The 16,231-nt window shown below is 38.8% G+C and overlaps 1 long non-coding RNA gene across 1 annotated transcript; it reads right to left on the bottom strand.

Moving 5' to 3' along the window:
* Positions 1–3,363: 3,363 nt before the first annotated feature.
* LOC138106000 (uncharacterized) lies at positions 3,364–14,239 on the bottom strand. The gene is made up of 3 exons (XR_011148856.1): positions 14,164–14,239; positions 13,203–13,331; positions 3,364–4,251 (listed from the first exon to the last, which is right to left on the bottom strand). It is a non-coding gene; the product is annotated as an uncharacterized lncRNA (long non-coding RNA).
* Positions 14,240–16,231: the final 1,992 nt, after the last annotated feature.

Here is a 16,231-nt window from a genome sequence, read left to right as displayed (position 1 = left end):
AAAGTAGAAACAGTAGTGTTTCAGGAGCTGGTTTATGAGCAAATTAAACAGTCTGACCTTACAGGCATCAATACCCATCACAGAGGTACAGCAGGGAACTTCACCTTGCTTTGTACAAATCAACGTGCCATTCCTAAAATAGTGCAGTCTAAATGCTTGATTCATACAATGGTGAAATTGAGAATTGAACATGAATTCTGTCTTTTGTGGCTGACAAAATACAGCATGCCAGGTGACAGATAGGAATTACACATTCCCAGAAAGGGAATTAAAGAAAATAAAAAAGAAGGCCACAGGACAGGACAGCTTCTTAAAGACAATCCTTTGAACCCCAATATATGGGACATGTCAGAGGCAGGGCAGAGAGAAGATGCAGAGCAGAGGATGAGACAGATGCTTGAGGCCCACAGGGATTTGGGATAGTGTGAAAGGCCATGGCAGTGTCTGGGAGGGGACATGTAATTTACCTGGTAGGAGAAACAATAGTCAGGAAAGGCAAAGAAGAAATAGTCATGCTTTCCTATTGAGATTGTGGGAAATTGATCCTACGCCAAAGTGTCTTCTAGTGACTTCCAAAAGCTACATTAGCTTCATCCTTCTGCTACATGCGCACACTCTCTACCACAAGTGGTTCTTCTCATTTTGTTTGCGTTTTCTGGTGTATTTGTTGTTTGCGGGCTTTTTTTTTAATAGACTAATTATTTTTCAAGTTAGCTGAAAAGCGCATGTTTCTGTTCATGTAAACATCCAAACCTGCTTTCTTTCTATATCAACGCAAATATAAAATTACACTGACATTTTCCACATAGAGGAATTTCTGTAAAAGAGACACTGCTTTGGAAAATTGAAGGGGGTTGAAAATTGGATAACTCAAGGAAGAAAGAAGGCAGATAATCAGATGACCAGGCCAAGAAACTGGTTGCCCAAAGTCTGTACCAGGCCATAGCGAGGTCCTGCTCACTGTCAGATTTCCCAACATTACTTTTGTGTAGCTAGCGTCTCGCTAGCTTTTAATCCCAAGAAATGACTGCTTTCTGATGGTAACCTAGGCTATGGGAAAAAGTTCTCAATAAATTGAGAGCATGGACATGTATGCAAGGGGGAGTTTGTATGTGTATCTGCAAAAAATGTCGGTCACTCCCACTCAACCCAGCTCTGCTGTCCTCCTGCTGACTACAGGAACTTGTGAGGTTGGTACTAGATGAGCATCACTGTTTTTGGTGGTGTAAAATGAACAGTAGATACATCTAATAAATAAGTGGGATTTGATTAACATTGTAAAGACTGCTATTTTCATAGACTCCATGTGCAGAGACACTGTCCTGCCCACCCTCCCCCTCCTGAATCCATGTCCTTGCCACAAATGGAGTTAAAAATTCTTCACTTGAGAAATAGTTTAGGACAGCATACCCTTGCTGCAGCTGCTGCCATGTGGGAGCTTTTAGTTACATCTAAAGGCTTGTATTCTCTGCACTTTGTGAGTCTTTTAAATTTAGAAAGAATTCAATAAAGAAACTGAAAACTACATAAGGAGGCACAGCAGAACCCCCACAGCAGACCAAGCACCAAGGTAAAACCTTCCCTGACAGAACAAGATTTTTCAGGTTTCATCATGATAGTTAGTCATTAGAGTAACTTACTCGTTATTGCATGGGATGCACTTTTTATTTATCCTTTTGCTTCCAAAGTGTGCAATCCCTGCCTTGAACTTCCACCTGAACTAGACCTGACTTCTTACAAATCGCTGCTTCCAACTATTCAACTATTCTTGTGCTGAGGGACTGAATTACCCACACAGAAGGTGCCATGCCAGGATTACAAATGCATTACCCACTATGCCACAAGCTGGGGAGCATGACTATTAAAGTATCAAAGTCAGAGATTTTTATGAGAAGAATGAGTCATAGAAGCAATATGTTCTTTTCTTTCTCACTAAACAAAAGAAGAAAGACAGTGACAAAATAAAACCATCCCTCCTTCTAAATAGTAACATCCAGCAGTGAAAACCTAGTCAAAAATATCTGTCTGTATGTTCCCTCACTGTTGTGTATGTCACTGAAGCGGCAGGAACCACCAGTGTGACACTTTCTAATAAAAATCCTCTATTAAACTGTGCTAAAAATTTGGAAAATAAGACAGTGACCATTTTCTGCTGTTCATTCATATAAATTTGGGATGTCTCCCATTTATTGCTATTCTCATATTTTCTCTTTCCTGTAAAAAAGTAATTGTTTGTAAATGGATATTTATTAGAAGTGAAATATTTCTGCTTTATCTGATAGCCTTGAAAAAGAGTGTGCAGGAATCCCTGATGGTCTGATCAAATTTGCCTATATACTTTTATCACATCAAAGCAAGTGGAAATTCGGAAAAGGACTGGAAATCACAGATGCTGATAGGCATAGTGCTATTGGATGAAAATACCAATCTGAAATTATAAGACTTGCAGACTCACACCATGCTGAGGTGTGTTAGCAGAGCCACAGATGAATCTTGTGATACTAACCAATGCTGACCACTGAACCTACATTTTACACACTATTCCTTTGATTCAGAAGCCCAGATCCATCTTCATCTATTGCAAATCAGCTTGCTAGAGAAATGTTTTTCTTTTTGCATTCAAACATCTACCTGCCCACAAAGTTTCTAAATGCAACAACTTACTTTTTCAAACCTACAATGGATATTGATTCAATCCTGCATCTGCAACTGTCTTTCCACAGCAATATGCAGGCTGCTGCTATACTATTTGTTAATCTTTATACCGTGGTGATATTAGTGTCACTGTTTCATTTCCTGAATATCAGTTCTAAAGCAGGCGTGTAAAGATGGAAGGGTTTACAAGGAGCCTCTCTCTGGATGTGTTCATGTGTACTTACCACAATATTTCTAGTGCCATTTTACAGAAGGTGTAGCACAGACAGATTACAGAATGGAAATACAAACCAGGATGTGTTTAAATAATCTAGGGGTCCTAGCAAAGTCATTTGACTGAGTGCCCTGTATGCAAAGCATGTGACTCAGCAAGAGACTCTCTTTCCAAGTTCCTTTCTCATTAAGAATGGGGTGTGGCAAGGAAAGCATGTGTGACTGCTTTGGCAAAAACTTGTTAGCCAGATGAGTTTGGGATGGCTATATTCTTTGGGTGGCAAAGCAAGTGAGTAAGTTATGCTGGTCATCCTGAATATGTATCAGCATGGCCTTTGTACCACACCACACAGGCACTTCTGTATTGTCCCAAATGAAGCAAGAAACCCAGGCCATTATATTTTTTTTTGAACAAACAGTTTTAAAGTTATTTGTTAATGCAGGTTTTCCTCATGAAAAAAGGTTGTTTAACAAGATACCTAGAGGGGAAAATGTCATTTTGAATTTAATTTAGGCTTTCTTAGACAAAAGAGTGCATTCACAGCAAGATACAGGTATTTTAAGATTAGTACATTTTAGTAAAACATCCCTTCTACAGGTCTTCCAGTTTTTCAAGCTAGCAGTAATGAAAACTCCATTTTTATTAGTGATGATGATGATGTGAGAAAGAAGGAATCAACAGTTATTTCTATAGCCTAGCATTGGTGTATGTAGACTAGCAATTATAAGCAAAACAATTTATAAACTTCATTAAAAAAATACAGAGTGTAGAAGGTCCTGAGAAGAAATAAAATGAGTACTTCATAATTTCATTGTTCATCCTTCCACAAATTAGATGCTGCTGTACAGCAAGAGCACTCTAAGACAGACAGCTCTGTTCTTGAGACACAATGGAGCTGTTCACAAGTGAGAGTCCAGTTCTTCTGGGCAGGACAAGCAGGGCGGGCTCACCAGGCAGTCCCTGGCAGTGGAGTGCACACTCACGAGAACTGAGAACATGAGAACTGCCTTCCTCATTCAAAACGTTTAATGCACTTCTCTCACCTTCCTTTTGGAAACATGTAGCTTGATCAGAAAATATGTTTTGGGAAGGGAAGACACATTTTTGTTGGAAATGGCTATGCACCCGAAAGTGATTCAGGGGTTAAGGAAGGTAAAAAAAACCCAATCCTTTTTCTGAAAAGTGACAGGTTCTGAACTTTGAAAATGCCTGTGCTGATTTGTTAAATTTTGATGATGTACTTGAAAGAAGCATTCTTATTATATTCATGATTACAATCCTCCTCACTTCTTCCATGTAGTTTTTCCCCGTCTTCTGTCCAATTTTTCACAATCAGGGTTCACAATGGGGACTCAATGTGTGCAGCAGCTGCAAAACTGGGGCTGAAAATGAAAAGAAGGAATTAACCATACTTAATATTCTTTTGCTTCTGAAAACTTTCCAGCTTAAATTAAAGAATGTGTCTATACTTTTTTTAATACCCATTTTGATTTAATTGACCTTTCAATAGTTTAAGGGAAAGATCAGGGCAGACTTCTTCCTGTCCTGACAGTAGACCTAAAGGTACACAATATGCACAGAAGTTGTTCATTTGGGAGGACTAATAATCCTGAGGAGCACTAGGTTATAAAAGGCTACATGAAGCTCAAGATAAATAGCTCCTGCCTGGTGAGGCAGCAAAAGAAGCCAGTTTCTTGAAAAGAGGGATAGTTGGGTCACACTGCCCACATTTAGGAGCGTTCCTGAGATCCAGCAAATCCCAGGCTTGGTCTAAGCATGTATAATATATCATGTATTGGCTATAAAATCTTCTAGACTTTTAAGCAAAACCCCCCTTCTTTCTCACCAACTCACTGTAAGAGGCTCTTTCTAATGAAGTCTGACTATTCTATAGGAGTGGGTCAACAGTGTTGGGTTTTATACAAGCTTTTGAAACTGTAGTTTTATTCTAAAAAGGAACTTTCTCAAAATGGCCCTTCTCATTTAAAAATCTATTGGTATTGAATAATAACTTTTTTTTGTGCAACTAGTTTTTACTCATTCTTTTTTACTATAACTTTGCAAAACTGATAATAGAGAGAGAAACTGGATTCTATTCCATCCTGTACATTTTTAGCAGAACTCATGACAATGTCCAGTCGGCTGTGAGGAAATGAATTTACAGAAAATACCAAACATGCACAAGTTCCACGGAGAACTTTTATTACTCTAATGATATGTCTACCTGTGGGCAGTATAAGACAGAGCTCCTCTAAAATATTCTTCAAGACTTTCATGACAGAGGCATCCCAACTGCAGTCCTGTCCTTGGCAGGCACCTTGTACTTCTCTATACAGATATAGGGTGCCCCTCAGGAAGAGGCAATTCTAGGGATTTTTTCCAAGGAAATTTCTGAAAACATTTCATGCTTGAAAGAGAGACTTCTTTATTAGAAATACATACATTTTAAGAACTTAGCAGGAGAAGGAATGTCTTCAGAGATTTCTGTTCAAAATGAAAATAAAATCACTCATTATTAGGACACTGGCAAGGCCTAGAAGATGCAAATTCAAGTATTTTCTGTACTGAAGTCACTGCATGAATAAAATGCATGAACTAAAGCCATTCACAGCATTTTTACACATCGGGTGAGTGGGTTTGCTGCCAGTCTTTTTTTACATAGGTGTTTGTCTATTTCACATGTTATATGAAGCAAAAGCATTTAAAAGTTCATCAGCCCTGAAGAGAATGTTCTGACTTGCTGACTGGGCTGCTCTAGTTGTTTTTCCCCACAGCTGTACTCCAACTAAACTCTGATGTTGGCCCTGTGACATAACTTAGTAGGAGATGTTACCTCTCTAGTACTGAACCATTTCTGCACCAGCCCATACTCAGCTCTTGCTTTAAGCCTTTCACTGTGGCCTAATTGATTAATGTGCAGGACATGGTACCTGTAAGACCAGCAAGATCCTGTTTCACAGGTGTTGATTATGTATTCACAGTATAATAGAGGAGCTTAATTAACCTTTTCGAAACTGCTGCACATTAGCTGTCTGACTATTTTGCCTCTGCAGGTAGCTAAACTTCAAATTTTCTATTTTGTGACTATATTTGCAAATGCTCCTAATGGGCAAAACTTACCTTCAACATGCACACACTTCAACATGCTCTCTCTAAAGTCCTATTCTGATTATGTAGAGAAATCCTTCTCTAACAGTCACTCCACAATCCATTTTCTGCTCACCCATGTCATTTGAGCATCTGCTTTGCTGACACTGCTGGACTTGAAAAATTTCAGTATCTACTTAGTTAAAGGAAAGTTGATTAATATTTCCTGAGAACATTATGATCACTTGCCATCACTTGTTAAATAGCAGAGAAAATACAGTACTTTAATGTTTCCTAATGAAATCTTAAACTGTGAAAGGAAATAGATCCCTACTCCTTCTTCAGAAATGAGCCTATGTCCATCATTTCATTTGGCCTCAGTAACTCCAAACAGTATTTCTCTTTGTGGTTGGTTGACCCTGGCTAGACACCAGTTGCCCACCAAGTCATTCTCTCATTCTCTGGCATGGAATCCTCCAGGGGCTGCAGGTGGATCTCTGCTCCACCATGGACCTCCATGGGCTGCAGGGGCACAGCTGCCTCACCATGAGCTGCACCATGGGCTGCAGAGGAAACTCTGCTACAGCCCCTGGAGCACCTCCTGCCTCTCCTTCCTCGCTGATCTTGGTATCTGCAGAGCTGTTCCTCTCATGTTTTCTCTCCTGTCTCTTCAGCTGCAGTTGCCCTGTTTTTTCCCCCTTCTTAAACACATCATCCCAGAGGCATTACCACTGTCACTGCCGGGCTCAGCCTTGGCCAGCAGTGGGTTCCATCCTGGAGCCAGCTGGCATTGGCTCTGTCAGACATGGGGGAAGCTTCCAGCAGCTTCTCAGAGAAGCCACCCCTTTAGTGTCCCCCTTACGGTAGCCTTGCCACACAAACCAAATACATTCTTCATTTTAATCAAACTCTCTTTCATCCCCATTCCAATATATATTAATGAAAAAATGTCTCTTCATGTGAGAGCACTGCCCATCAGCTGCTATGACATCTCACAGTACCCTCAGAAACTTGGATGGTAGCTGCAGTAATTATGAACTATTTGGTTCTTTAATATCATTAGAAATATTCTTGACTTTTTAAGTACAAAATATATTTAGTAATAAAGTAATTGCAAAGCAGAACGCAAAAGGTTTAAAGGTTTATTTTGAAAAAAATTTACTCCTTCAAAATATTTTCCTGTAGCATGTTTTAAACACGGAGTTCTCTTGGAACAGACCTGTTTCCCAAACAGCTCCCTTTTCACCAGTCTGTGTTTGTCACTCAGAATATGACTTACTTGAAGTTCCCCTTCAGTGTTAACTCTCTCCAATATCTTACTGCATTGACTAAAGGGAGAACAGCCCATTATCCCTCTTATGGTCTGGTCTCTGTTTATTTTGTCTAAATGCTTCTTTAAAGGGTTTATAATTCCAGTGTCACTTTCTGGCAGTTTACAGCTTATGCTACAATTTTCCAGGCATCACTCAAAAATGTAATATATTAGCAGAGAGATCAGCTCCATCACACACTAGATTTGGCTCTAGATGGTGAGGTACCATTTTCTGCACCACTCTGCCAAATGGCATACCCCTGGTTTCCCTACCCACTTTCCTGGCAGTCCTAATTGGCTTTTCATGCCATTGGAAAAAAGCTCCCTTTTTTTCAGTTTTTGTAAGAAGTAAAAGTACGTTACATAAGTTTTACCAAACAGACTTTTTTTCTTTTTTTTTGTAGAGCAATAAAGAAGAGTAAGTTTATTTGGCAATCAATTAAGACAGCTAGAAGAAACCTATAGATTTTATCCCGTTCATCTGGCTCTTGACAAAAGAGATATATACAGATGACAAGCATACTTAAGCTACTCTTTCTTCCTTGCATAGAAACAATATGTACATGGAAAAAAATCTAGTTAAAATCCCAGGCTAGTGTGTGAGGCAAATTAGGTCTATCCTTTCAGAAGCTTTAATTTGTATGTCTGTTTTCTGGAAACTTTCTTATGTCAGCTAAGGAAATGTTCCAGGTTCTGATTGTGTGAGTGCACTTACAAGCAAATGCCTCTTGGATCATAAAATTAGTCCTATACACCAAACATAGCCCTGTTAAAAGCCTCACTCCTGATTCTGATCTCCTATCACTGTTACATGAACCCAACCAAGAGATCAGAACCAAGAACAAGAAATCAGAAATTCCTTGTCTTTTGACAGTAAGTAGCTTTAAAAAAAAAAAAAAATCCTTGAGTCTCAATGGAAATTATCTTGATGGACAAGTTATTTATTGGCAAAACTGCATTATTTTATGGCCCTGATCCAGTGGACGACTTAAGCATGTGCTTACTTTTAGCATGAGAGTATTCTCATTGGTTTCAATACAACTTCACATATTTAAAGCTAAGCTGTGTTTAAGTGCTTTTCTGGATTGTGGCCTGTTTCTTCTGTCAGTAACAGGAACTTAATGGAGATTATACCTGCTATGGAGAGATGATATAAGTTTAAACAACTGAAAAAGATCAGATTGTGTTAGACTGTTGAGTTCTATCAACCTTGTATGTATTTTAGATCACAGGACACTGACTCTTAGAAACTACAAGCACAATTTTCTCATTGAATGAAATTGATTTACTTTGTCACAAATATCCTGGAAAGTCTCTTTATTCATAGGCACATCCAAACTCAATGTATATGACCATTTTTCCTGTGGAATAGCTGTTCCCCTGGCTGATCTTGTAACCAATAAGGACTGAAAGATTCAGAATGAGACCAACAGGCTTTGTTTTGGTATCTCTTTATAAGTGAGATAGTGAGAATTTTCTAACTCTTAGTTTATCTCCACCACGCAGGTGTACACCAGGTCTCAGATATGTCTTCCTTGTAAAAGAATATTTCTTTATGAGATTTAGATTTTTTCTGTGTGGGTTTCCTAGGACAGAGATTTAATAAATGGGCTTCTCAGTTGTCTCCTGTAGTGACTGAGGGCTTTAAGCACTTAGGGTGAGATTTGCAGCCTGAGATTTGCAGCTTGCAGCTGTGCTGTTGGGTGGCTTTGTTACTATGGTCATGGTGTTATCTCATTTGAAAAAGGGCTTGAAGGTGGACTGGTGAGTACTAGCAGATTATCGTTACTATATTCTTCATTATAATGTGTTTTACAATTATTAGAAAAGGAGACACCAATTCACTTATACTTTCTACTTCATCTTCTCTACATTATCTCCCAGGGTCATTATGAAGTTGTACAGTTACATAAATGTATAAATCTATAAAGTCATAAAAATTACCAGATACTGTTATCTGCCATAACTAAGTTGCTGAAAAGACACATTCCTTTAATGATCATAGTCATGAAACCTCAGAAAGATCATTGGATCCAGACACAAAGAAGCACTTTACAGATAAATAGGAAAATGCACTTATCACCTGTGGTGGTTCCAGTACATTTCTAAAGTACCCTATATACCAGATGCACAATATATGAGACCATGTAAAGTGCCTCTGCAGTACTGCTGTTCTATTTCTTCTACTCGGCTGCCAGACTATCTATGCTTAGCAATATATTTTACTGGGAAGGCTTTCCCTGTGGTCACCTGAATGCTGTCATACTTCAAAATATAGCACACTTAGAAATTATGTGCAGCTGAGAAGCAGCTATGGATATCTTATTTCTAATGAAAAAGCCTTCTGTGTCATGCTTTTGAGGCATACAAGACTGGGTATGCCTGAAAAATTAAGCCACTGTGTGGTCTGCACAAACTGCTGGCTACTGAACAGCTTGAGACCAGATTTTTGTCACTGCATCAACTCAGGTGATGAGTTTTTGGGTCTTGGCATATGTATGACCAGACTGCAAAGCTGTACCTGTGCTGTTTTTTCAGTCCAAGTGTGGCATTCATCTGTATGTTGCTGTGTTTAATGTGTCCAGGTCACATAGTCCTTGTTCTGATGCATTAAGACAAGAATAACCCACCCCTGTTCACTGCTCAAGAAGTCGTCTGAGTGTCTTTGTATGTGAGGCTGGAGTTGTGAAAAGGTGCTGAAGAACTGTTACATCTCCACACTTTTTAGTTGTGCCCTCATTGACACATTTGGGCTTTTAATAAGTCCCCATTTATAAGCTGAAGACATTGCTAAACTCATGTGTAGTGAAGTGAAAAATTAGTAGCAAGTAACTGAGTCTAAGTTTACTCTGAAGTGAAATTAAGTGGAACCTTAGTTCTCGAGTTCTTTTGGGAAATGTTGCCCCACCAGCCTTCCAGGCCACCTGGCAAATATTGGCCCTTGAGTTCTTTTTTAATACTGAAAGCTATAATCACGCAAGATATCTTTGCTGTCTACAAGGACAAAAGAGAGACTCAGCACTACTTTTTATAGACTTTTCAACTTGGCCTGCTCCTGCTCCACAAATCAAACTAAAGTCTTGTTGAAAAATGTATTTTTGGTGTCTGTAAATCTTGTCTCACAAAGCTGTTGACACAGGTACAATTTAGGGATGGAACAGGAAACCTGGTGACTGAAATGTCCTTCTGACCTTCAATATTTGAACATCTTTTTTTTTTATTCCTATGAAACATATTGACATAAAATTAATGCACTTAGTTAAAAATTATATACATTATAGATTATTTGTAGGAAAGCTAAAGAAATAGCTAAAACTAAATGCTTTATAGCTTTCTACAGGACTTGAGAACAATGCAGTGCTTAAAGTTATGGTAGGATTAATATGAAATATAACTTGATGGCTTGGGTAAAACAAACAGAAAAAACTTCACAACACCACAGTTTGTTGATAAAGGCAGTGATAAAATAGTTCGGCTGTCTTGTCCTGTACTGGAGAAAAAGAGTGCCAAATTGTAAAGCAGAGACCAAGAGTTGCTACACTTAAGCAAGAATATTTTTCTCATGAAGAGTGTGTTCCACCCATGACAGCGTCAACTGAGAACAAATGGGTTGTGTGAAAAGCAGCAATAAGAAAAGCAAAAGGCATTTTGAAATATAATTTAGTTTTCTAGAAATCTTCATGGTATGTATAACAAGTAAAGGAAAAGCATTAATCTGCAAAAAGGGAATGAGATCCTGAACTACATATGCACAAGTTTCTGATAAAAAAATAAATTTACTCAGCTCTTAAGAAAAAAATATTCCCAAAGCAATGCCGAATTCTGAATAGAAACACACACAATCTTAATGGCTTTCAATGATAATCTTAATCCAGGAACCACGATTTTCGAATATATACAAATATGATAAAATAATTCTAAAGAATCTGACCAAAATTGTTTTGAGCATCACTCAGTAAAGTCCAAGAATGTAGAGAATTCATTCAAGGCATTTCTGGATTCTCCAGCTGGGACCATAACCTACATATATTTGGTAATCTAATGTAATGAGCAAAGTACTTGACAATTAATTTCTAGTAGTGTTAATGATTAATAAATCCTAAAGATTTAATACACCATTGTAAAATACTACAGATGAGAAAGAACCAATAACTCCACATTCTACATGCATCCTACTGACTTGTTCCTTGTTCCTGTTTTGATTAGTTGCTGGGAAGTAATGCAGAGATCTGGCTCATGAATATTTCTTTGCACTGATTGCATGCTAAAGTGCTGCACATTTTGCAGAAAACCTACACAAAGTTTATGCTGGTATCTGAAATTTTTGTGAGAATATTGATTAGCTTTTTGGGTTCTTGGCAGAGCTAAGCTGTGAGATTTTCTGATGAAGAAATCAGAAAAAATTAAAGATAATTTTACTTGCTTGGATGTGTTGTCTACCATCTTGATGCTTTCGTATAATGACTAAAAGTATTGATGAAATTGGTAAGATTCTTTTGAATTAACACTGTTTCCATGTTTGTGGGTGTTGGTCAGCCACACCCTTTTGCTCCTTGATGCAGGTAATTTTCTCCAAACTCCTTTCTATGTGCTGTTGAGAGCTGTTAAGCAGAATGTAGGAAACACTGACTTTTTCTTCATTTTTGTCTTAGTGAAAAATGAAGCAGGATATAGCCTGAATTACATACTTTTACGGCAATAGCTCTATGATATAAATTATATCTTGCCTCTCTTGAATGAAACCAGATAGTTACTCATATAGTAAGGTGATTCAGTTTTCCTTAAGAATATGTGGCCAAATGATGGGTTGAAATGTCTAAATTTTTCTATTTTTCTATTTTTCTATTTTTGTATTCTGTAAATGATCAAGCATAGCTTCCCCAAAATCATAATAGTTATTCTCCATATTATCTTCATAATAGTAATTATCTATACAGTCCTCTACATTTTACAGGCAAAATAAGTTGCAAATGTGTCTGAGTGTTCCTCAAGCCTTCTACAAAGAGAATAATTGCTGAGAACAAGTATCAGTGCTGTGTCCTTGGGAGACCTCATAGACATCCATGATAGGATTGATCATGCTGATCTTTAATGCCTGGAGTCTAGAGGCTGTTTTTGAGCTGGCTTCCTAGATTCTCCTTATATCCAGTAACAAGAACTAGGCATAGGAGTTCAGCAGTTAACTCACCAGGAAAATAATATTCAAAATGGGCAGAAGAACTGTGCCTAGAACTCCTACTTTTCTCTGCAGCCTGAAGTCAATAAGACTTTTTAAATATAGATTTTGTGTTTAGATCAAACATATGCCTCTATTTTTCATCAAATAAATTCCAACCCCATCCTCTCCTAATGGCCTCTAAAGCCATGATTAATGCAGCTTGTAGATATGGATAGAAATGTTAAAATACTTGACATCTTATTATTATTATTAGAATGTTTGTTTGCTGATTCTCCTAATTTTTCTCTGTCGCTGGGAGATATTTGGATATATTGTTTATAGAGTATGTCAAAGGTTTTTCATCCTATATTTTGCATATATTCCTTCTGGATAGATAATATATTATTAGGATATGTTTCTCTCTTCATGTGTGGAAGCACATGATGGAGAAAAGAGAGGAACTAAGTGCAGAGAGCATGCCCTCTGAATGGATGGCCATGAGTCAGATGTGTACTTCATGCAGATTCTGCTGTTTATTTTATGATAACCTTTTGACAGGAAAACAATTTCTCATGTACATACAATTCAATCAGAGTAATTCTATGTTTGAATGATTCCTTTCAACCTAGTGAATATGGGAGCAGCTTTTACTTCAATAGCCTGTGCGAACAAGGAATGGCAATTGGTTGAGTACAATTCAAGCACACTTAAAGGTCTAAAGAGCATTTCATCCTACTGTGCTCACACACTGAATAAATAGAAATTTGAAAACTCACTATGCTTAGTGAAACCTTTTCAGATCACTTTTCTTGTTTCTCATTTAGAAACTCATGGAAAAATGCATCTCTTCTAGTTGTACTTCAAGGGGATGAAAAGGAGAGAAAGGAAGAGATTCTGGCGAAATCCTAGTGTCACAAAAAGAAAAAACAAAATAAAAAAGAGTTTCTCATTGCAAAGCAGTGCACTGAACATCACACAGTCTCTTTGTTTGAGATACCAAAGAAGCAGCCACCTGAAATGTGCTGTGATAGCCTGAGTAGGAAGGGAAATATTAGTCTGTACTATGAGTTGAATAGTCAACTAGACAGTTACCTTAAGCATACTCAAGGGTTCTGTACTATCTATTCACTGTCCTGGTTGCATATCCCAGTATATCCCAGTCTTAGAGTAACTACACCAATCCTATAAGCTTCCAACCCAAGACAGGGTGTGTGACAAGGTTTTGGTAGTGGGGGCATTACAGTAGTGTCTTCTGTAAGAAGTTACTAGAGGCTTCCCTCATGTCCAACAGAACCAATGCCATCTAGTTCCAAGATGGATCTACTGCTGGCCAAGGCCAAGCACATTGGTGACAGTGGTATCATCCCTGGGATAACATATTTAAGAAAGGGAAAAAAAACATGGCAATGAAAGCTAAAGAGACAGGAGTGAGAATATGTGAGAGCAACAGCCCTGCAGACACCAAGGTCAGTGAGGAAGGAAGAGCACGAGGTGCTCTAAGTGATGAGGCAGAGATTCCCCTGAAGCCCGTGGTGCAGCCCATGGTGAGGCAGCTGTGCCCCTGCAGCCCTTGGCGGTGCACAATGGAGCAGAGATCCACCTGCAGCCCATGGAGGGTCCTGAAGCAGGAGTAGACAGAAGTGCTTGAAGGAGCTGTGGAATCCATGCTGGCACAGTCTGTTTCCCCCTGTGGAAGGGACAGCTCGTGAAGAACTGCAACCCGTGGGAAGGACTCACACTGGAGTTCATGGAGGACTGTCTCTCATGGGAGGGACCCCACTGGGGCAGGGAAGGAGTGTGAGGAGTCCTCCCACTGAGGAGGACACAGCTGCAGTGGGGGAGAAGGTGTTTTAAGTTTGGAGATCATTGCCCATTATCCTGATTAAACCTGATTTGATTTGAAGTAAATTAAATTAATTTCCCTGTGTTGAGCCTGTTTTGCCCATGATGGTAATTGCTGAGTGATCTCTCTCTGCCCTCTCTGCCTGACCCCCAAGCTTTTTCTTATATTTTCTCTCCCCTTTACAGCTGAGGGGACTGACAGAGCATCTTGAGCTTCAGAAGGGTCACCTGTTGAGTGAGAATTTGGACATTATCCTACAGCATCCACTTTTCTTAACTTTTATCTTAAAACTAGGTACGCTTTAATTTTAAGAAGAGCATTGGACCTGAGATGAAGGGACTCTGTGGGTACAATTTTACTCACTCTGAAGTCCCAATTCTCATGATGTAGAGTAACATTTGCAACAACTTGAAGCATGAGTTATTAATGAGGAACAAGGGACTGTCTAACTGGAGTGTTTCTGCAGACCCTGTTACAAGATCTAAATTTCTAAGTATCTTAGCAAAGCTGTCCCTGTGCAGTTGTACTAAAAAAAAAAAGGTTGTGATAATGGTATATTCTCCTTTTTCAAGCGGTATAAAAGGAATCTCTTCTTCAACTATACACAGAAGTGGTGATACTAGGAAAATTCAGAAATATGCCTGGGTAACAATTTCCTGCTGTCAAAAAGCTTATGACCTTGCTGAAGTTCAGAAAGTCAATAAAAAGAAGGACTGTCTTAGGGTTTGTGGGCTTGGTTTAAGATAGTTGAAGCCAACATTGTACATCTACAAGGATATAGGACCCACAAGACTACTACCATATCTCTTCTCTGCAGTCAGCTGGTCCAAAAAAACATTCATTTTTCTTTACAATATGGATCTAAATGCTTCTGCTCTGTGTGCATAAAAACAACTCCATGAGGAGTTTCCAAATCTATCCTGCCATTTTTGTTGGCCCTGTGCACAAGTATATTCAGGCTGCTAAAATGCCTTCCTCTCCCCTCTCTGGAGAAAGTGAATTGCTGCTTCCATTATTAGCTCTGAGAAAAACATCAAAACTACATCTAGTCCTGAATGCAGCATCATGTTCACTCACAGGATTGAGCAGCCATGCTCATATTACACTCGCCTGAGCCCTTCATGTTGGCTCTCTGTAAAGTAAAGGATTTATTTTAAGCAGTCCCTGCTGGTTTTCAAAGCTCTTAATGCCAAGGGACCTCGTTTTTGCAAGACTTCCTCCTCGAGCCTCCTCCCAGTGCATTTCCACCAGCTGACACCATATACTTCTGAGCTGTGCCACTTAGACCCACTTGCAACATCAGTATGAGCTTTACCTCCTGCTGCGATAGCTCAGAGTATGCATTTCACTTCTCTAGACTCTCTGTCTTATCCCATGTGATCAATACTTTTCTCCATTTGCAGTTGTCCAGGTAATAATGCACCTCAGTATGAAATTAGATCCCCTAGCAGAAATCTCAGGGCTGGGTATCTTGAACCCTGAGACACATTAAAAGGGTACTTAATTTTGGAAGTTTAGCCAATGACCATATTTTATAGTTTGTAGCAGCACAGTTCCTTTCATACAATAAAATGGTAAGCATATGCACCAAACATACCGAAGAGAGTCTTTCAGGGGAGTAAAAGTAGTAGTGCTCAACTTCCTATCACTGGCAATGAGAAAAAAAACCTCCAGCCCTGAATGCTCCTCAAAAGCTAATGTATAGAGAAGAGTAGTATTTGGATAATAATCTTCTACCAATATTTTCTTTTACACTTTATAACATGTGATTTAATCAGGAAAGGCATACCTGAAGGAGACTGGAAAACCCTGAAACACTTAGAGACTGGTGCCAGTGAGCTTCTCACATATTTACAACTACATGTTTTGAAACTTGAGAAGCCATTGCAGCCAAGCCATAGACTTGCTGAGTAGATTGGCATGAGATTGGAATTATTCTGCAGCTAAAATCAAGAAATATGC

Source organism: Aphelocoma coerulescens, chromosome 2 (genome assembly GCF_041296385.1).
Source record: "Aphelocoma coerulescens isolate FSJ_1873_10779 chromosome 2, UR_Acoe_1.0, whole genome shotgun sequence".
NCBI classification, from domain to species: Eukaryota; Metazoa; Chordata; class Aves; order Passeriformes; family Corvidae; genus Aphelocoma; species Aphelocoma coerulescens.
The sequence above is the reverse complement of the archived record's forward strand: the minus strand, read 5'-3'. Positions and strand labels throughout refer to the sequence as shown.